The following is a 22106-nucleotide window of genomic DNA, read 5'->3' as shown; positions in this document are numbered from 1 at the left end:
GAGGAGGAGAAAGTTATACCAAAGCCATGGGCAATATTCACTGTCATGAATCTCCCTCTTGCTTTCATTTCTCTTATGTCTCTATTTGCTTCTCAAGCTTCAGTCATCCTCTGTTCTCTGCTTATTCCATCATCTCTCTTCCTTTGCCTTCCTACGACCAGACCATCGTTACAGAGTTATTTTGTCAGGAAAGTTAACTGCCTGCTCAGTACATTTCAAATTTGATCATCATTTTCCTAATTAAAACCGTATACCCTCCATCCAAGAACTCAAGAAATTTCCTTTGGAATATGGGGTTGGGGTCCGTGGCCACCATCATCTGCTGCCTTTGCTCATGTGTGGCATCACTTTGGACCAGCAGAAGTCACATCCACCACTGCTGGGGGGGAGTTTTAAGGGCCTGAAAAGAGAAGAGCTTTAAGCAGAGGCCACACAATGCACATGCTTGCATTAAACATGTAGATAAACAAGCAACAAACATTCCCTGTTTCATGCCATGGAGGTTCTTGGACTGCTTGTTACTGCAGCTAATGTTGCAGCCTAGCTGTTACACAACAGGACCTGATGACAGCCATGCAGACAGAATGACATGTTTCCTACCGAGTAACCCTTGTGGAAAATTTCCGTCTGCAGCATGAAATTGCAGCTTGTGACTCACTGAGATTGAGAAGGCAGGCCAGCGACAGAGGCTACTTCTGGTGCTGAGGGTCTTAGTTTTACTCGTGTGTGTTGTGTCCAACTCTTTGTGAGCCTGTGGACTGCAGCCTGGAAGGCTCCTTCCTCTGTCCATGGAATTCTCCAGCAAGAATACTGGAGTTGGGAGCCATTCCCTTTTCCAGGGGATCCTCCAGACCCAGGGATCGAACCGGGGTCTCCTGCATTGCAGGCAGATTCTTTACCCTCTGAACCATCAGCGAGGCCCTACCCTCATCCCAATATCAGAAAACCTCCAGGAATATCCCTGCCTTAGACCCTCAGCCCCAGAGAGAAGGAAAACTTTCTCTCCTAAGTGGCTTACAAAATCCTTATTTCTTATCCCAGGCCTGACTGTTTCCCAAGATGACTGATTCCAGGAGTTGCTTCTCCTTTTGAGGAAACTCCATCCTCACCTTCATATACTGTGATCTGATCTGTGACTCCAACAAGACCATCACACAAATGTACTGGAAAGAAGAATCTAACTTCTGCTGCAGAAAGAACCCAAGATTTCATCAGGAAGGCTCAGGGTTCTGGAAAGGTCTTTTGTGTGCTCTGCATCCCGGTATCCGGAAAAGATTTTTTTTTTTTTTTTGCTCTCTTGCATTTTGGTGTTTTATTATTTCCAGATCTCAGTTATATACAGGATAACCAGGGCACTGTTTAAAAAAAAAAAGGAGCTAAAACAGCCTGGCTGATGTGGCCAATGGGCCCAGCCCCCACAGCTCTGCCCTGGGAGGGAGTCTCAGGGCTGGGGCCCTCTGGGCTCTGGCTGTCTTGTGTGCCTATGGCCCTCCTGGGACCAGCCTGACAGGGGGCAGGGCGGCAGTGCAGACCATCCCCTCCCTGCCCCATTCAGCTGGTGTTGCAGCCGGCCTGGTAGGGCAGCGACAGAGCTGACGGTCCTGTCCCCAGAGATCTGGTTGCTGCAGGTGGACACCAGTCCCCCGAGTGTCCTCAGTGAGGGTCAGCCCCGGAGGCCCCTGCTCAAAGGAGCTGCTCTGTGCTGGAGGCCGAGATGTCCGGGAACCACCAGGCGACAGAGGGTTTCAGCTCATCCTGGTCTGGGCAGAGCACCCACATGTACAACGTTTAGCAGTACCTTGTCCAGGTCAGTCTCAACCACCTCACCTCTGGGGTTCTTGATCACCATCACCAACTGGGCCTGGAAGGTGGTGATTAGCCAGGCCTCTGCATCCATCATTTTGCTGTGACCTTGACTGTCAGCAAGTCCTGGACCTTGACTGTCAGCACGCAGGGACGCCCAGCCTAAGGCGTTGTTGCTCTCAGCACACTTCATCTTCACCTTGAAGAACCGATAGAGCACCGGGTCGCTGTCCCTGAAGTCCTTCCACTGCTGGTCCCACTTAGAGTCCATGTACAGCGATCCCCAGCACCTCCTCCTCGGCCTCAAACAAATTTCTCTTCCTTGAATTTCTCTCCAGCCGCAGGTAGGCCCAGTCTGCCCTGGGATGTTCTGGTCCATCTCCTTCTAGACGGACTCCATGCCCTGGCAGGGGGCTTTGAAGGCAGCAGTCCAGTCGAGCTTCTCCCTGGCTTTGGACAACAACTCGGCTGACGGCTCGGTGGTCTTGGCTGCTTCTTCCACACCCTCCTTGATTTTCCGGCCAAGATCACTTTGAATGACTTCGTCAAGTCTCGCCTTCCCGGAGCCTGAGATCGCCTCCAGTTTCTTTCCTGATCGCCTCTCTTGTTTTTAGGGTTTCCGACTCGATGGTTCTGTATCTCCTCCTGGCTTCCTGGCCTCATCTCAGAACTTTTTTTTTTTTTAATACTTTTGTTCATTTCTTTGTTTTCGGCTAATTCCTGTTTGTTATTACCGAGCCAGTTGTAGAGAAAGCCTTTTCTGTTTCCTGAGGCACAGAACTTGGACAGGGTCCACCCTCTGCTCAGCTGGTAGCGGCACCAGGTTGTGGCTGGGCCGGAGGTGGACTCCGCTGCAGACCATCTCCGAGGGCAGGGTACCAGCCTGCCGGTACTAGCAGGGTGCCACCATCCTGCTGCAGGATCCCACGTGGGGAAAAGCTTTGATTGTGTTTTTAGAGCATTTACTTTTTAGAATTAACTGAACTTTATTCATTCAAGACCTCTTTCTTGTCTGGTGAAATCCTATGCCTTTAAGGGTCTATCTCTCTGTGAAGTCTTCCCTGACTTTGGGAAGGGTGGATCTCTCCATTCTGGGAATTCCACAGCACTGTGCTCCGTATCTTTATGACAAAATTACTTCCCTTACTATATTGTGATTTGCCATTTTTTTTTAATGTCTCTCACCAGTTACTTAAAGATGCCTTGCTGAGGACAGGAATTGGGTATATTATTCCTGGGTCCCTCCTAGTGCCCAGCAGGGTACGTGGGACATAGGAATTATAACTCGTATGTCAATCATATGGATGAGAGGCATCAAAAGGCATCGTCATTTCTCCACACATTCTTGGGTTATGCATATGTGCTTCTGTATTGTGGGAGTATGGAATACGGTTATGTCTGTGTAGCCATCGGATATGAAGGGTGTGTCCATAATGGTCCATAGAGAATCTGTGAAAATAGTTCTTGGGCTGAAATATACAAAAGACTTGAGAACTACTTATGCAGGTGATTACACTCTGAAAAGGAAGTGTGAGAGCCTTATTTGCCAAATAAGGCTACCTACACCTTGTAGTTATAACCCCATGTTTATCCCTACACCATTGCTTTTGTATTTAAAATCAGAACTTTTAAAAAGATTTTCTTTCTTCTTCTTTTTTTTTAATGTGCATTAAGGACACATAATACACGATTGTATACTTAAACTGACAGTTGTGATATTTTTAGTAGAAAATAAAGGAAATGGTCAAATTTTTTTGTAGGGAGTTTTAAGCCCACATGATAAATCAACATTTTAAACAAATTTCTTCATCTGACTTCTTGTTTTCTGGTTTCATCTCATTGTGTGTGTGTGAGAGAGGGAGAGAACAACAGAGATAAGCATTGTAAACCTTGTTGAAAAACAACAACCAAAAAAGAAGTGGCAGATTCTAACTGAGTTATTATAGAATTGCATTACTACATCTTTCCCCCTATTATAGGCCGTGCTATTTTGTCATTTGTCAACTCCCTGAAAATATCCTTTTTCCCCCACAAGTCAAAAATGTCTTCTTTAGGGCATACAGGATAAGTTGTAATAACACATTTGATAGCTCTAAGTAATTCTCTGCTACCAATGTACACAGTGAATGTTATTAATGGGAGATTCTTTTCATGGGCCCTGAAAATAGCCAATAACTCAACCTGTCAGCATTTTGATAACTACAGCCTTCAATTTAACATGAAGAAATATCAGATTCAGTTTAGTAGTCTCAAAAGCATTGAATACAGATGATGAAATCTCTTCTTTCAGGCAAAGAGACTGCAAATTATACGTAGACACTTATTTCTAATAATGTCATTTCAATTTACTTCTCAGTTGCCTGATATTAGAAGCATTTACTCAGGAATTGGATGAGAATTTAATCATCATTTCATAGCTCCAGACCCATCTCAGGGACCAATGGAATATCTTATCAGCAACTGAGCAGTAATGCTTCCTATCCCCTTCCTGCATTTACTTATCTCCTTGCTCTTCTTACTTTCCAAGTTTTATTTCTCTCTTTAAACATTTTTTATTGGAATATAGCTGATTTATAATGATGTGTTAATTTCATATGTACAACAAAGTGAATCAGTTATACATATATATATATCCTGCCCTCCCGTTTAGATTCTTTTCCCATATAGGTTATTACAGAATATTATGTAGAGTTCCCTCTGCTATATGGTAGGTCCTTATTAGTTACCTAGAGCTCTGACAAACCTACACAGTGTATTTAAAAGCAGAGACATCACTTTGCCAGCAAAGGTCCATATAGTCAAAGCTATGGTTTGTCCAGTAGTCACGTACAGACAGATGTGAGAGTTGGACCAAAACAAAAAGGCTGAGCACTGAAGAATTGATGCTTTCAAATTGTGGTGCTGGAGAAGACTCTTGAGTGTCCCTTGGATAACTAGGAGATCAAATCAGTCAATCCTAAAGGAAATCAACCTTGAATATTCATTAGAAGGACTGATGCTGAAGCTCTAATACTTTGGCCACCTGGTTCAAAGAGCTGACTCATTGGAAAAAGACTCTAACGCTGGGAAAGACTGAGGGCAAGAGGAGAAGAGAGCAGTAGAAGATGGATGTTGGATGATGGTTGGATGACATCACCGACTCAATGGACATGAGTTTGAGCAAACTCCAAGAGACAGTGAAGGACAGAGAAGCCTGGCGTGCTGCAGTCCATGGGGCCATAAAGAGTAGCTTGAGTTACAGATAGACAGCCTGCTTCAATTTCATATTCTTGTATTTAGCTCACCACCTCCCAGTGTCTTACAATTCAGAGTTTATACACACACACACACACACACACACACACACACACACACACACATTTTTATATTTTTATATTCTCTTGAAAAATCTGAAAGTCTGAGCCAGTATTACCATAGGACTACAACCCCTTGGGTCTGAATAGTGACCCTTAAATGGCCTTGAGCTCTCCAATTCGATCTCTCCAATTTGCCAGTCCTTGGGGAGTGAATGATTGGTCCCATTACAACCATGGCTGTCCCCAGCCCCTGCCGCTACCCAGCATCCTGGCCATTTCTACACATCACCATCTCCCAAGTCCAACTTGCTTTCAGTTGTTCATTTTCTGGCTTGTATGCCTCCTTCTCGATCTTCTTGATTGTACAAACAGCCTTTGAAGTCTCATTTCATACCAGAATTGTCTCTTGACTTTGGATGAAAGATAATGATTCCTCTACCATTACTCCGGGCGTGGTTCAGTGGTAAAGAATCCACTTGCCAATGCAGGAGCCACAGGAGATGTCGGTTAGCGGGTTCGAATCCTGGATCGGGAAGATCCCCTGGAGTAAGAAGTGGCAACCCACTCCAGTATTCTTGCTGGGGTCCCACAATACCATGGACAGAGGAGACTGACAGGCCTCAGTCCATGGGGTCGCAGAGTCAGACGTGATTGAGCATGATGACAAAGACCATTACTCTGCTTGTTCTGCCTTCACCAAGGAAAGAGGATTTTTTATTTAAAAAAAAAAACACTTCTATGCGCCTTGATTTTATGAATATTTTATGAATGTACTGTATTCATTGCCCTGTTCTTGTACAAGTCCCTTTTAGACAGCCTGTTCTTGAAGGGCAGTGCTCAGGAATCATACCCATTTAGCTTTCTTTGCATCTCACTTAGTAAAGAATCACGGACAGCTTTCTAAATGTGCTTTCACAGCTTCGAGAATGGGGACACTCACAGTGAACTGATTAATACATGCTTATGAGTGGCAGCATATGAGACAATCAATCTTAGAGCAAGAGCCCTCATTAAAGAGTAAGTCATGGAGCTAATAAGAGTGCTTTCAAATTTCTAGCAGTCTCCATGGCTTAACATATTACGTCTGCATCAGAGCTTATGCAGAAATTGTGCCAAGACACACTCTCAAAAATCCACAATCATTGTGTCTTTCTTTAAGTGCCTTCTAAGTTATGAATATATAATGCATAAACAAGTTCTAGCTATTTTGTGCATTAAGAGTAATGAAACAATATTTCAATTGCCTTATCCTCGAAAACAGAAACAACCACTAGCTTTTATTTCTAAATGTTTAATTCATCACCACAGCCACCATCATCTGGACTACAGATGGCAGACATACTCTCTGGAACTCTATTTCCAAGTAAACAGCATTTCCTTCAACGGTTCTGTAAAGAGAAGACACAGTGTTTATATTCCTCTCAGCTCTTCTCTGCATTTTACCCAAGATTATAAGCATATTTGGGATGAGAACAATCTCACTAAAGAACAAGTGTATTCTGTCAAATTGGGTTATAGCAAAAAACTAAACTCAGAGTAGAGGGAAAATCCTTATAAAGAGATTCTTTATAAGGTTGGGTTGGGGTTTTTTGTTTAATTTGCATATCGCTTACTCAGTCTTTTGTGAGGGCACAGTTATCATTTCCAGTCCCATTTTCTTTGTTCATAAATTCCTGACCAGACATAATTCACTTAATTAACAGCTCTCTGAGTCGATCGAGTTTGCTGCCTTAGGGGACAGACACCAGAGGGCCAGAAACTCCTGAGTGAGCTGGCGAGGCTCCAGAAGTACATAATCACACACTTGGGCTGTTTCTGAAGAAACAGAAGAGACCCAAATGCAGATGACCGAGGCTGTGTGGACAGGAGGTGAGTCTCCCTCTGTCTTCCATGTTGGAAAAGCTGGTTTTCTGTATACGTGTGAACCCCAGTGATACACACAGATACAATGAGCTCAAAAATCAGGCAGATGTCAGTAAAGCCAGCTCACTGGAATTTCTGGAACCAATAATTTCAACCACTTGACACAAGCGTTTGGTCACTGGAAGTATGAAACATACAATCAAAAATAAAAAATAATAGATAAAATGAAGTGAATGGAAGCAATCACATTACTGAGTTCACTGTGCTTTCAGGGACTTATACCTGTTATAGTATGAATACTAAGTTTTTATTTCTGAGGTTTGCTGCTAACAGTGTTGATTTCTGGCTGCAAGATAACAGGGGCAAAGGTTGTTGGGGATCCTATTGAATGATCTGGCCGTATGCTTTTAGGAAGCAATTCCATATTTTATACAGTGGATATTAAAGTGGGACAGGTGCCTTGATGCCTGAAATGTTTATGACTGCTAATTACTGATTTTTTTTGTAGAAAAAATATATATGAAAGTTTATTACCAGTACCATTTGAATAAAAAGTGGATATAACAAAAACATATTTACTTATCTATAACCCACTTCATTTCAAACAGTATTCCATACACAAAGTTATTATATCAATTATTATAATAGTTCAGTTTAAAGTAAACTTGAACAATCTCTTGTTTAACTTTAATAATTACTAATATTTAGTTGTACTTAACTGTAGCATATCTAAATGCTTCTTTGGAAGTGGTAATAGATCAGAGGTCTTCTGATTCTTTTTTATTTTTAATTTATTTGTTTTCAATTGGAGGATAATTGCTTTATAATATTGTGTTGGTTTCTGCCATACATCAACATGAATCAGCCACAGGTATGCATATGTTCCCTGCCTCTTGAAGCTCCCTCCCACCTCCCACTCGAGCCCACCCCTTTGATCAGCGTTTTATGTCCTTCTCTATATTTCTTTACTCCTAGGTTGATCTGATACTTGACCAATAAGGAGCAACCAGAGGGAAAATTAATACTTTTTACAGGTAGATAGCACCATATCACCTGTGGTAAACGGTTGAATGTTGCTGTATGTTACCTTTTCTTGTGTTCCCTCCCATAAAGCGTCCTGATGAGAAAGGTCAAGATCCACTTCTGAGTCAGAGAATCTTACAAACCAACTTATTTAAGCAACTGCTCTAGGAAAAACAAAATGCTAAGCAGTGAAAGCAACCTACAAAACTTTGAGTAGTAAAAGGAAAAAAGTGAAAATGAAAACAAAAGTCACTCAGTTGTGTCTGACTCTTCGTGACCTCATGGACTGTAGTCCACGGAATTTTCCAAGCCAGAATACGGGAGTGGGTAGCCTTGCCCTTCTCCAGGGGATCTTCCCAACCCAGAGATCAAACCTAGGTCTCCTGTGTTGCAGGCAAACTCTCCAACTGAGCCACAAGGGAAGCAAAGGAAAAAAGAGTGTAGGAATACAGATTATACACTGTGATTTTGCAAAGAACTAACTGTGGCTGAGTAGTCCTGGCCTTGGAGCAGGGTTAGAAGCACAGTCCTTTTTTTGGCCCACTTGTTATTTTTATTTTTAAAAATTGATTCAAGAACAATAAACTGCAACAGGCAGCCGGGTCCACCTGCCATGTGACACTGACCCCCCTCATCAGTACTTCTGATTTCCAGAGGTTAGAGTCCAAGGCAGCCTCAGCAACTATACAGATTAATATATTTGCCCAAAACAGAAGAGTTTTTGAGCTGGCAGTTGTTGATAAAGACGTGTCATCCCTGGTTTTGTTCTTTCCATAAGGTCTTTGAATAGAGATGGTGAAATTCTTGTCACTTCTATATAGGTTGTTGTTTTGGCACAAATGAAGACATGGGCAAGGGTGGTGATCATTCCTAAACTACTGAAACAAAGGAAGGTGTATTTGTCCTGGGAATTGAATGTCTTCAGACATTCGAGAAAGAAGGAAGCTAAATGATAAAAGGCCTTAGTGTTGATTAAAAAGTGAGATCAGAAACAAACAAAAAATAAACAGATTCAGTGTTTTACAATTTGGAGATTATACACAGTGACACACAAACTTTTATGTTTTTGTATTCTCTTGAAATATCAGAAAGTCTGGGCCAGTGTTAGCACGGGGCCACAATCCCTTGGGTCTGATTACTGATCCTTAGATGGCCTTGAGCTTTCCAGTTCAAGACAGTCTCACCAGTCCCTAGGGAGTGAGCGACTGGTCTCATTACAACTATACCCCCTCCTCTCCCCATGTATCCTTCCTGCCTGGACAAGAAGACATTTGGGTCCCTGTCATAGAATTCCTCATGAGGACTCGGTCACTTCAGTCATGTCTGACTCTTTGGGACCCCAAAGTTATAGACTATAGCCTGCCAGGTTCCTGTATCAATGGAATCATCCCAGCAAAGATACTGGAGTAGGTTGCCGATTCCTATTCCAGGGGGTTAAACCCGCATCTCCTGCATTGGCAGGCAAATTGTTTACCACTGAGCCACCGTAGAAGTCCCATAGCATTCCTCATAGAAATTGTTTCAGATCCTCTACTAAAATTATACGACTGTGAACAAATCATGTATCCTCTCTGTCCTCTGTTTCCTCATCTCTGAAACAGGGATGATAATACCTGTAATAGTACACCTGTCTCATAGTGTTGAAGTGTAGATCATACACCCTGCAAAAGAGCTTCTCATACGTTAGTTACTGTTGTTCATTTATTATTAAATAATTTTGTAATTATATGGTTAATTGTTAATGATTGATCTAAAACCATTAAATCATGAGTTAAATAAGTTTCTAATTCTGAATTTTTTCTTCACTGTATATATAATGTCCTCAGCAACACGTCAAGAGTAATCAATGAACTGTAATTTACAGATGTAATTTGCTGATGGGATCAGAAGCAGGTTTACTATAAAATTGACAAAATGTCAGAGGCCCTCATTTTTAATGGACCATTTCCAAGGCCTGGGAGAGAACCTAGAAATGAGTTCACCTAGTCATGTGCTTTTCTAAAATATGTCAAAGTAAGATAGTTTCACTGGTTAAGACAATTGTCTCTTTGACTCATTTTTCCTTTGTTATACTTGCCCTGTGAAATCAGGGATTTCAGAATGGCCTGGCTTTTGGGAGATACAGATAAAGGGAGCTGAGCAAAGGAAGCATATATTTTTGGTTTAATGGAGTATATTTATGTAGCTTATGGTCTTCTCTCGCATTGTTATTTATTGCTAGGTGTCCAGGTATAAAGATGACTTCCAGGAAAACCACCGTTGTCCACCAGGCTGACTCACCCAACGGTAATACGAAGTGTAGGGTCAGAGATGAGGCTGCAACATGCAGCCTCAACAGTGCCCTAACCACTCAGCCCTAGATAAGGGGGTCATGTGGGAGAAACGATGTATGAACCAAAGCTAGTCTGCAGGAATCTCTTTTAACTATCAGACCCGCAAAGCAAAATTGTTAGTGGAAGATGTGGCTCGCTTCAATACCTACCCAAATGGGAGTTTTGTCAGGGACAGATAAAATAATTCAGAATATACAATTTTAAATACTCTATACGTTTCTTTCTTTTTTTTTTGTGGGAATCATGCAAATACAAGTTTATAAGAATCCTTGTGTTTATAGAGCAAAACTGTGGCAGTACCATGTGCATCTGAAATGTCTGTGTGGCATTCTGTGCTTTCTGCAATGCATTAGCTTGTTACTCAACAAGCTTTACTGTGTTGTTACTCAACATCTTTCCTGACAGTAGTTCCAGAAGAAACAACCTATAACGTTGACATTGGCATAGTGAGTCTGCACACAAAATTGTCTAAAAGCAGTGAGATAATCCAAAGAATAGAGGGTCCCAGTGATAAAAATTCCTACACATATCTATCAACAAGTTAATATATGTAAAATAGAAATTGTTTGATAGATAACCAGTAAGGACCTACTGTTCCTTACTGAACAGGGAACTATAATAAATATTTTGTAATAACCTAAAGGAAAAGAAGCTGAAAAAGAGTAGATTATATATGTATAACTGAACCACCTTGCTTTACACCTGAAGCTAACCTGACACTGCAAATCAACCATACCTCAGTTTTTTTTTTAAGTTGTTTGATTACCAATTTATATAGTTCTATACAAGGTAGGAGCAATTAAAATGTATTTGAATTGCACTTTTGCAAACCTTAAATTCAGATTGTGTACATTGTGATGAATTATGGACTATGCCAAAATTTAAATGAAATGAAATTAAGTATCCTACTGCAAGCCAAAAATCTATTCTTAAAGAAAGAAGACTGCAGGAGCCTCAGAATGGCCAAATTCTCCCACTGGGCCTCAAGGAAATGGAAATCTCTTGGAAGGCACATCGTGAAAAGATAGATATATTTACTAGAATGAGAATGCTTTCAGAAGGAAAAGCAGTGAAAAAAAAGGAAAGTTAAGAAGAGAGAAATTGTGTGTATATCAATCCTTCTCTCCCAGTTCGTCCCACCCTCCCCTTTCCGTCTGTGTCCACAGTCCATTCTCTATTCCTGCATAGAGAATTATGCATCTCCTTAATAATGCATCTGCATCTCTATTCCTGCCCTGCAAATAGGTTCATCTGTACCATTTTTTCTAGATTCTACATTTATGCGTTAATGTATGATATTTGCTTTTCTCTTCCTGACTTACTTCACTCCGTATGACAGACTCTAGGTCCATCCTCATCTCCATCTTATGACCCTGTTTTGTTGAGTTTTGTTTTTATAGCTGAGTAATATTCCAACATATGTATGAACCACATCTTCTTTATCCATTCATCTGTTGATGGACATATAGGTTGCTTCCATGTCCTGGGGTATATATATATACATATAGCTGATTCACTTCATTGTATAGCTGAAATTAACAGAATATTGTAAAGCAATTACACACAATGAAAAATAATTTTTTTAATAAATGTTTTTAAAATAGGAGAGAAATTATAAGTCCACCAGAGCATTCCAGATAGTCAGCAACCGCTTATCTTGAGGAAGAAGTTGATTTTGTTGGGATCCATGTCTCATTTCCTCATGTTGTTACGGAAGGCACTAAAATATTCAACATTATTAATGACAGCAGTTTTTCAGAATTATGATCCTAATAATATGTAGAGAGAAATGTACAGAATGCAAAATAAGCAGAAAGTCTCAAACAGATATTTTAAGAAGGAAAAAAATGTAACTGGTTAAATTATTTTGAGATCTGGACTAGACTAGTCCAACACTAAAATTGCGTGAATCATTTTAAACTGTTTTCAGTGAGACAGACACAAGACACAAGACAAGTGCTCAGTCTGAATGAACATATTGAGAATTCTCAAGTCCTGGGGATGACACAGAATACAAGGAGCCTGTGTTTGCTTGTTTTATATGCAAGTCAAGCCAAACAAAACACACTGGATCAGGATCTTAAAGACCAAAGACAACTCAGTATTATTCCTGGAGTTCTAAAAAGTAGTGACAGTTGTTAAATTTTAAGTGAGAGTTTTTTCCTTCAGGGTCATAATGAAAAGTGAAATTCTTCAATAATACAAATTTAGTGGGAATCATGTAGTTATTGAATCTAATCCATTGTTGTGTCAGGACTTGGAAAAAATGTCTAAGTGAAAGAAACAAATGTGACTTACTTATCCAAACATTAAAATAAAATGGAAATAATGGGAGAATCCATACCAAATGAAGTGGCAAACCAAACACCACCTACCACTCCGTTTATATTCTATCCTGGTCACTTGGTAATAACAATGCACACTTGTTACAAAAGAAAATCCTATGAGCAGTTTTAAGCTATTCTTTTTTTTTTCCTTTGGCCTAATGAAAATCATCTATTTGTGAGTTTCTTCAACCAATAAAATATGTTCTGGACAATTGCAACCTGTCATTGAAAACCATTTGCCATCAGTTGTGTGGCAACATAGCAGTTACGAGAGATGAGAACCAAGGTCTGTGTGAATGTGTAGCACGTGTTGCTCCATCTCTTCATCTCATCAGACAGAAAGTTGCTTCTTAGGACCAGAAGTTATTAATTACTTTGGTATTTTGTAATAGTTTTGTTTTCTTTTCAGATTCATCTGATTGATGGAACAAATGAAACACATATGCTATCCTGGATTACTTTTGAAGAGCAAGTTTAACAAGATGGTCCATCTCTAATAGCACTGGGGCTAGGAATATAGATGAGGCAAGATTGGCCTGTTTATGTTCGGGGCTGGAGAATGGGTTCACTATACTGTCTATTTATTTTTATATATTTAAGAATAAAAAAAGTTAACATTTTTTTGTTTGGTGGTAAAAGGAAAAAGCTGATTTTCTGTTCATTCAAGTTATGTACAGACCCAGATTTATTCATTAACTCACTTCCTCTAGCAGAAGCTACATCAAAATTTGGGGGGAAAACTTCCTTATATCCTTTCTCCCTTTTCTATATCATGCTCAAAAGCTGATGGGCTGTAAGAAAAGCAGTAAAGATGAACAACAAAATAAATAGACATATATGGGGGCACTGAGAAGCAAATTGTAGCGAAAAATTTTCAGAGCATGATAAAAGCAATAATTCATTACAAGATAAACTTCTAATAGAAGAAATAAACAGGGTATTTGATTGTTTGCTGTTCTAGCCAATTAATGGAAAAGAATTAATTATATGAACAATGAAGAAATATTTATAAGACTTGTTTATTGGACGTGAAATACTAATATCAACGAAGAAAATCTGAAATTCATGGCACATTTTCATCACTACAGAAAGCTTCCTTGTCCCAATTCTCAGTCAACCTCCCCAGCTCCATTCCCACAATAGACAACCAATCAGTATTCTCATTTCTGACTTAGAGCTTGGTTTTGACTGTTACGGGGTTTAATATAAAAATAGCATAATATACTGTTTACTCTTCTGTGAATGTCTTCTTTCAGCCAAGGTATTATTTGTGAGATTACTCTCTGTTTTATACATGTCACAAGAGGGATCGTGGTGAAAATAGCCTCCCAGTGACTCCCCCTTTTCTGTTACCTTATCCCTTTATAATGGAAAATTGCTACCCCTCCCATCATGTGACAAGGTCTATATACTGCCCCATGAAGCAGGCTGCTTTTATGATTTGACTGACCAGTAAAATGTGATGGAAGTGATAGCCTTTGTCTTCTGAATGCAGGCCTTAATAGAGCTTATAGCTTCTACTTTATGTCTTGGAAGAAGCGTGTGACTGTGCGTGCTGAGTCATGTCTGACTCTTCATGACCCCATGTACTCTTGCCTGCCACGCTCCTCTGTCCATGGGATTCTGCAGGCAAGAATACTGAAGTAGGCAGCGGTTTCCTTCTCCAGCAGCTGTATAAGGAAGTTCAGGCTATCCTGCTGAAGAGACAGGCCACATTTAGAGAGAGAAATCCTAGAGGATGGGAAGACCATCTGGATAAAGGGCCACATGGAGGCAGTGTCCAGCCCACTGCCAGCATCAAGTCACCAGGAGGTGAGTGAGGCTCTCTTGGTTCCATCCAGGCAACTGAATATAAATGCAAGAGTCAGCCCAGGCAGAAATGCCACTCTCTTAACCTATAGAAATAATACATCAGAGTTGTTTTAAGTCACTATATCTTGAAGTGGTTTGTTACACAGTCCCAGATAACTGATATACAGTGGTTTATTCCTTTTCATTGGCCAGTAGAATTTCATTGAATGGGAATGCCACCATATAATTTGGTAATTTATTTCCTTAATTGTTTTTTCTCCCCTAGTTTCAACAGTTATGGAACAGTTGCTATGAAAATCCTTGTACAGTTGTGTTTTTTAAGTGGACCATTTTTAAAGTCTTCATTGAATTTGTTACAATATTGCCTCCAAAAATTTTTGTTTTGGTTTTGTGGCCCCGAGGCACGTGGGATCTAGTTCCCTGACCAGGGATCAAAAATGCATTCTCTGCATTGGAAGGTGAAGTCTTAACTACTGGACCTCCAGGGAAGTTCTTTGTACAGGGTTGTTGTATTTTTTTTTTTTTACTGAATATATTTTCATTTCCTTAGGAGTTGAATTGCTAAATTATATTTTAAATATATGTTTAAAATACCAAAATGCTTCCCAAAGTACTTATCTTTATACCATAACATTATTCCAGCAATAATGCATGAGAGTTACGTTTGTAGCCTTCCCCAATACTTAATATTGTCTGTTTATTCTAATTTTAGCTACTCCAGTTTGTGTAAATTATGCTTTTAATTTGCATTTCACTGATGTCTGGCATCTTTTCATGTGTGCATTGGACACTTTTATAATTACAATCATATGATTTCTTTTGTAAAGTATGTTTTGATTTTTGCAATTTTTTATTAAAAAGAGCGCTCATTTTTCTATTAGTCAGTAATTCTTTATATATACTGGGTATGAGTCTTTTATGAGATATTTGTATTGCAAATATTTTCTTCCAGCTGTAGCCAGCTTTTCTTTTTATCATCTTAATGAAATCTTTTGATGTATGGAAATTTTGTATTTTGATGGACTATATTTTATAATTACTATTTTTCATCTATGTCACAAAGATCTTCTATGTTTTCCTCTAGAAGTTTTTGAGTTTTAAGTTTTTTGGGTGTGTCCTTGAAACCCTATTCTTTTTTTAAAGAATTCTTTTCCATTATGGTTTATCACAATACAATTTGATCTTGTTTATCCATCCTATATATGCCAGTTTGCATCTGCTAATCCCAAACTCTCAATTCAACCTTCTCCCAGCCCACCCACCTGACCTTTTCTTTTCTGTTCTCTATGTCTGTGAATCTGTATCCGTTTTACAGATAGGTTCATTTGTGTCATATTTTAGATTCCACATAGAAGTGATATCATACGGTGTCTGTCTTAGAGATCTCTTTCTGATTTACTCCACTTGGTATGGTAATCTCTAGTTGCATCCATGTTGCTGCAAAATGGCATTATTTCATGCTTCTTTATGGCCGAGTAGTTGAGTTTTAACTTTTAACTATGTGTATCATTTATATAGAAAAATATACCTGAATGTACATGTACAATCATCTGCTTTTCTGATTGAATCCTGACCAAAATACAGCCCCAGCAGTCGAGAGGCTGACACTACAGCTTAGACCTGGAGCAGAACTCTTGCCTTTTCTCAATTCTACCTATAATTCCTAACATTTTTGTTGCTGTTGTTGCTGTTATTAATTGGGTGGTAGTAGTACACGAACCCTGTTGGCTCAGATGGCAAAAAATCTGCCTGCAATGCAAGAGACCCCAGTTCGATCCCTCGGTTGGAAAGATTCCCTGGAGAAGAGAATGGCTACCCACTCCAGCATTCTTGCTTGAAGAATCCCACGGACAGAGGAGCCTGGCGGGCTACAGTCCATGGGGTTACAAAGAGTCAGACACGACTAAGCAACTAGCACACTTAATACACACACATGCCGTCCTTTTGGCTTCAGCCAGGGTGAGGTTTCCCATGTGTCTCTTGTTAGATTATTCTGTTCTCAGTGGACTCCCAGCCCCTGACCTTTCTTCACAGGGTTAGAAACTGAAACACTGACTTCCTCTACAGTTTCTCTGGAGTGTAGGTAGCTATTTTAGTCCATTCAGGCTGCTTTAACAAAACACAATAGACTGGGTAGCTTATAAACAACAGAAATTTATTTCTCTTAGTTCTGGGGGCTGGAAGTCCTAGATTAGGGTATCATCATGACTGAAGGGGGATTTCCTGGTAGCTCAGATGGTAAAGAATCTGCCTGCAATGCCGGAGACCCAGGTTAGATCCCTGAGTCGGGAAGATCCCCTGGAGATGGGAATGGCTACCCATTCCCAGTTTTCTTGCCTAGGAAATCCCATGGATTGAGGAGCCTGGTGGGCTATTGTCCATGGGGTGGCAAAGAGCTGGACATGACTGAGCAACTGTCATTTTCATGGTCAAGAGAGGGACTTCTGGGATGCAGACTCTCTTTGTTTTCTTCCATGGGGGAAGGGAGCAAGGAGTCTCTTTGGAGTCCCTTTTACAAGGGCACCGATCCCATTCTTGAAGGTAGAGCTCTCATGACCTAATCACGACCTAATCATGTCCTGCTGCTGCTGCTGCTAAGTCGCTTCAGTCGTGTCCGACTCTGTGGACCCCATAGACGGCAGCCCACCAGGCTCCCCCGTCCCCGGGATTCTCCAGGCAAGAACACTGGAGTGGGTTGCCATTTCCTTCTCCAATGCGTGAAAATGAAAAGTGAAAGGGAAGTCGCTCAGTCATGTCCGACTCTTCGTGACCCCATGGACTGCAGCCCACTGGGCTCCTCCATCCATTGGATTTTCCAGACAAGAATACTGGAGTGAGATGCCATTGCCTTCTCCAAATAATGTCCTAGGTGGGGTCCAAATCAGACCCCACCCCCCGATACCATCCCCTAGGGGTTCTATGTATAAATTTGGAGGGACACACACATTCAGACCATAGCAAGTGACCCTTTGCATACTAGAAGCTATCTGAACAGCAATCAGATGTAACGAGCTCAAGGAATTGAGGGGATTAAATTAAAAATTTTATGTGTTTTAAACACCAAACTTTGGGGAAATAAAAGAAACATGAGATAATCCTTCTTTTCCCCATCTTAGTCACAAATCAACCCGTCCTCACTATAGATAGGAACTTTTTATAGCATATTAGCCTTGGGGTTTAGTATAACGGTTTAGTTTGATTAATGAATGGAATTAGTCTGAGAAAAAATATCAAGGTTGAAGGCATTATTTATTGCCAGATATATTCTGTTTTATAAACAGAAATGCAAGTGAACTTCTTGTTCCCCAGACCTGGGGTGCTGGGGAATCATTCATCACAGCTGTCTTCCCTACAGCTATGAGTTCCCAACAAATGCAAGCATTCCAGGTCTGCTTCGTCCAAAAGCTCATCCCTCGGATAAGAAGAACACTGCTCACACTGATTACAAGCTCAACATATCTGCATGTAGCTCATGTCCTGGGAAAGAAAGGTTTTCTAAATGTTTAGTACAATTTTCTTTATTGCTAGCCACTGGGCTTCTGTCTTAGCTTAACAAAGGACAGAAAAAGGAAGTTCGAAGATAAGCCATTTTTCACTCTAAGAACAGCCTAGAAGCATTTACAAATGGGAGCAATTTAGACCATATCCCTTCCCATGATTTACAGCAAAAATCTGGAAGACCTGGGTTACTGCCTCCACAGCTGCTCCCTGCTTCTTTTTTTAATTTTTTTTATTTTTTATTTCCCAGATGAAGGAATCAATAAACTCAAATGGAATTCAAATGGAATTAATATCATTGACTGAATCACTCAATTCGCATAGCTTCCTGCGGATGTCAAGTTAAATGGTAGCCTTTTGTCCTAGAAAAGAAAGTTAATCAAACTGCCTTGCAGCTCCTCAGCAAACTGTGATTTGTTCCTAGAGCATGTCTTACACAGAAGTAAAAACAGTTTGCCAGTTACCAAGTTCCTAGCATTCAGCACAACTCTACAGTAATCCCACATTTTAAAATATGTCTTTCCTTGAGCAATCTTTTAAACCATTGCTTCAGTCCTTCAAAAGTAACCATAACTTTACCCCTTTTCACTTTTCATAGGCTCAGCATGATCAATGACTCTTCAAACATAAAGGGGCATTGTTTATCATCTCAGCAGAGACCACCCATCACTGTAGTGAATCTGTTAGTTCTTCTCCAGGTGTGCTGTGAGGTTATAATGCCCAAGACTTAATGAAGCAAGTGGTATTATTGTATTAGTCCTTGAAGTCTGAACAGAGATGTTTTCTTTCTAGTATAATTCTAACAACTCATAATTAAATGTCAGAATACTAATAAAACACCAGAAAATTATTTTATTTTATTTATTTATTTATTTATTTTTGGTTTCAACTTTTCTTTTTTTTTTTTTTAATATTATTTTATTAGTTGGAGGCCAATCACTTCACAACATTTCAGTGGGTTTTGTCATACATTGACACGAATCAGCCATATAGTTACACGTATTCCCCATCCCGATCCCCCCTCCCACCTCCCTCTCCACCCGACTCCTCAGGGTCCCCCCAGTGCACCAGGCCCAAGCACTTGACTCATGCATCCCACCTGGGCTGGTGGTCTGTTTCACCATAGATAATATACATGCTGTTCTTTCAAAACATCCCACCCTCAGAAAATTATTTTAAAATAAAATGAAAAGAGAGGGAGAAAAGTTGGATGTCAACCTTTAGCAGATAAGAAACTTAGGTCCATGTGGATGTTTGGAAAGGTTTATAAAAGTTTTTTCAAGCAAAGCTGAACATCCAGCACATACACTACCTCACTGAGCATTTGGCTTCTGCCTACAACTACTCTCAGTTTCCCCAGGGAAATGACTTAGCTTAGTTGCAGGCTGAGGATGCGTGAAACAGGCTGGGACGTGGAACCTGGAATCCTTTGCTGCAATGCTTGCACCTGGACACACAAAATAGAAACCCTAAAGGACTAAAAACGCACGCATGTGCAGTTGGGGCAAATTTTGGACAAGAAACAGAATGATCAACACCCCCCAACCCCTGCCCCCCGCCACCCACTGCCATTTCTGAAGAGCGGGGAGCAAAAACCGGAAGGAAAAAAAAAAAAAAAGAGCCGGACGTGTTCGAGTCAAAAGCAGGGACTGCGCATGCGCCCTGCACTCAACACCGCTAAAGGGGAGTCAGACCACCTAAGCCACCCCTCTGCCCGACCCCTGGACACATCTTTACCCTCGCCTCATAAGAAGCAAGCTCCCCCTCTTCTCGGGGAGTGAGCAAGGGAGACTTGTTTATCCTCGCTCCCCCACTGCCATAACAGGGGCCCCAGTAAAGCCTTGCCTGAATTTCTTGTTTGGTCTGGAATCAGTTTCTGTAGATCGGGGAAGGCCAAGAACGCTGGTGGGTCTTACAGGAAGGAATGGGGCTTGTTCATGAATCTGTGTTTTCTCTTCTTCATGTGGCCCCATAGAAGTCAGGACATATACTGATGTTTATCACCCAACCAACACATCCGCCAGGGTCAGCACAGACACTCCCAACTGGGAGATTCATTTATGTGTGGTATGTGTGGCTACGCAGTCATGGAGAAGGCTGGGTAAGAGGGTTACCTTTTCTGAAAGGGTTGGAAAATAAGTATCAGCGGCAAGAACAGCACAAACTACTCTTCCACCCTTGATCCCGGATCTCAGATAAAGGCTGAGACTGTGGAAGGAAGAGAGAGCAGGTCAGGGAGCTTTCAGGTCTCTGGTCACAGCCTGAAGCTGTGGACCACTTCTTTCTTTCTTTCTTTGGCATCCACAAATTTATTAAAATTATGGCAAGTTTAAGTTAGGCTTTGTTCCATTTTTTGCTTTTTCTAATTTTTAAAAAATTTTAACTGGAGGATAATTGCTTTACAATGCTGTGTTCGTTTCTGCCAAAGAACAATGTGAATTAGCCAGAAGTATAAGGGGATGACAGAGGACAAGACGGTCGGAAGGCATCACCGACTCAATGGACATGAGTTTGAACAAGTTCCGGGAGATGGTGAAGGGCAGGGAAGCCTGGTGTGTGGCAGTCTATGGGGTCACAAAGAGTCGGACACGACCGAGCGGCTGAACAACAACAATACATATATCCCCTCCCTCTTTTTTACTCTTTTTTACTCTTATTAAAGTTATCTATTATTAATTGGGGGATAATTGCTTTGCAGTATTGAGTGGGTTGCTGCCGTACATTACCATGAATCAGCCATAGGTATACATATATCCCCTCCCTTTTTTTTACTTTTATTAAATTTATCTATTATTAACTGGGGGATAATTGCTTTGCAGTACTGAGTGGGTTGCTGCCGTACATACCCATGCATCAGCCATAGGTATACATATTTCCCCTCCCTCTTGAACCTCCCTCCCATCTCCCCATCCCACCCCTCTAGACCATCACAGAGCACCGACCTGAGCCCTCTGTGATATATAGCAGCTTCCCACTAGCTATCCGTTTTGCGCATGGTGGTGTATATATTTCAGTGTTACTCTCTCAATTCATCCCACCCTCTTTCCCCTGCTGTGTCCACAGCTCCATTCTCTACATCTGCATCTCTAGTCTGGCTGTGGGACCACTGCTGTGTTCTATAGCTTCGTGATCTCATTTCATGTTGATGCTGGGTCCTGTCAAGTAGCATCTTGATAGCTTCACATACTATCAGTCCTCAAAGGCTGAGTAGCCTTCACTTACCTTCTGCAACCCTTTAGAAGAGGTCTGCTGAGTCAGAATTTTCTCTGGGGTGTCCATCGGACTAAAGCAGCCCCGAAGAACAAAACAAATACAACACAGGGAGACCATCAAAGAGAACAAAAGCAGAAAACACGTATGGGAATGAAAGATAGCAGAGAGGGGAGTTCCCTGGTGGTCTAGTGGTTAGGATTCAGTGCTTTCACTGCTGCATCCCGGGTTCAATCCCCCGTGTGGGACCAAGAGCCAACAAGCCATGCGGTGCAGCCAAAAATAAAAAATAAAAATAAAAAAAAGAAAGACAGCAGAGAAATACAAGTCAATGGCCCCAAATTGATGGGCTTTACAAGTCTCAAATGAGCTGTTTATAAATAGAGAAAACTAGCCCATGTTTATTTTTAAAAATTCAAAATGAACCCAAAGTGTCTTAAAATATATAGTTTAAGGGATTAATATTAAGGATCCATTACAAATCAATGGATTTATAATTAGTGTGAAAGCAAAGACTTAGCATTCACTATGAATCTTATTGCTTCATAGGAGGCTCAACTCTGAGTTCCAAACATATGCCAAAATATGTGCTATTTTATTATTAAAAATAACATTGTTCATCCTATTTACATCATTCACATAACTGCTAAAGGCCATTTGCTACTGGGTGTGCTCTGGGGAGAGCTTCCCAGGTGATGCTTGTGGTAAAGAACCTGCCTGCCAATGCAGGAGACATAAGAGACATGGGTTCAATACCTGGGCCAGGAAGATCCCCTGGAGAAGGGAATGGCAACCCACTCCAGTATTCTTGCCTGGAAAATCCCATGGACAGAGGAGCCTGGTGGGCTACAGTCCATGAGGCCCCAAAGAGTTGGACATGACTGAAGCAGCTTAGCACTCATGTACATGCTCTGGGTATTGAGCATAGATTCATGCCATCT

At 40.9% G+C, this 22106-nt stretch overlaps 1 pseudogene; it reads right to left on the bottom strand.

Moving 5' to 3' along the window:
* Positions 1–1481: 1481 nt before the first annotated feature.
* Positions 1482–21234, bottom strand: LOC136150969 (mitochondrial import inner membrane translocase subunit TIM44-like; annotated as a pseudogene).
* Positions 21235–22106: the final 872 nt, after the last annotated feature.

This window comes from Muntiacus reevesi, chromosome 19 (genome assembly GCF_963930625.1).
Source record: "Muntiacus reevesi chromosome 19, mMunRee1.1, whole genome shotgun sequence".
NCBI classification, from domain to species: Eukaryota; Metazoa; Chordata; class Mammalia; order Artiodactyla; family Cervidae; genus Muntiacus; species Muntiacus reevesi.
This window is presented reverse-complemented; position numbering and strand designations above follow the sequence as displayed.